General features: G+C 33.1%; 1 protein-coding gene across 1 annotated transcript in view; it reads left to right on the forward strand.

Moving 5' to 3' along the window:
- LOC119594677 (60S ribosomal protein L5-A-like) overlaps nucleotides 1-381 on the forward strand; it is a 6,384-nt gene that overhangs the window by 4,895 nt on the left and 1,108 nt on the right. The gene's annotated exons all lie outside the window — the stretch shown is intronic.

Below are 381 nucleotides of genomic sequence, written 5' to 3' on the forward strand. Positions count from 1 at the left end.
AATAAAACCTAGTAACTGTGTAGTAGTAGCTTCTGATGTAAAGCATATTTTATCCAAGACAACCCAAGATAATGGTGTGTGTTTCTGTCTCTGTCTGTGGTTAATTGCATGAAATGCATGTTAGTCATATTTGTGTGTAGTATGTTCAGGAAGAGGGCAGTAAGGATTAGATGAAGTTGGAAACTAGTATTCTACATTTGGTAAAACTGAAATTTTGATAACTTAAAATAGATGTCATTATAAGCATAATAATCACTCTGTCTTTTGGAACTTTTGGTTATGTTACTCGACTGTATTGCCCATAGTTTAAAGTGAACTTTTTCTTTCAAAGGAGAATTGCAAAATCATTGTGCTTGGATGCTATTTGATCCAATGGCAAAA

The sequence above is a fragment of the Penaeus monodon genome, chromosome 34 (assembly GCF_015228065.2).
Source record: "Penaeus monodon isolate SGIC_2016 chromosome 34, NSTDA_Pmon_1, whole genome shotgun sequence".
NCBI classification, from domain to species: domain Eukaryota; kingdom Metazoa; phylum Arthropoda; class Malacostraca; order Decapoda; family Penaeidae; genus Penaeus; species Penaeus monodon.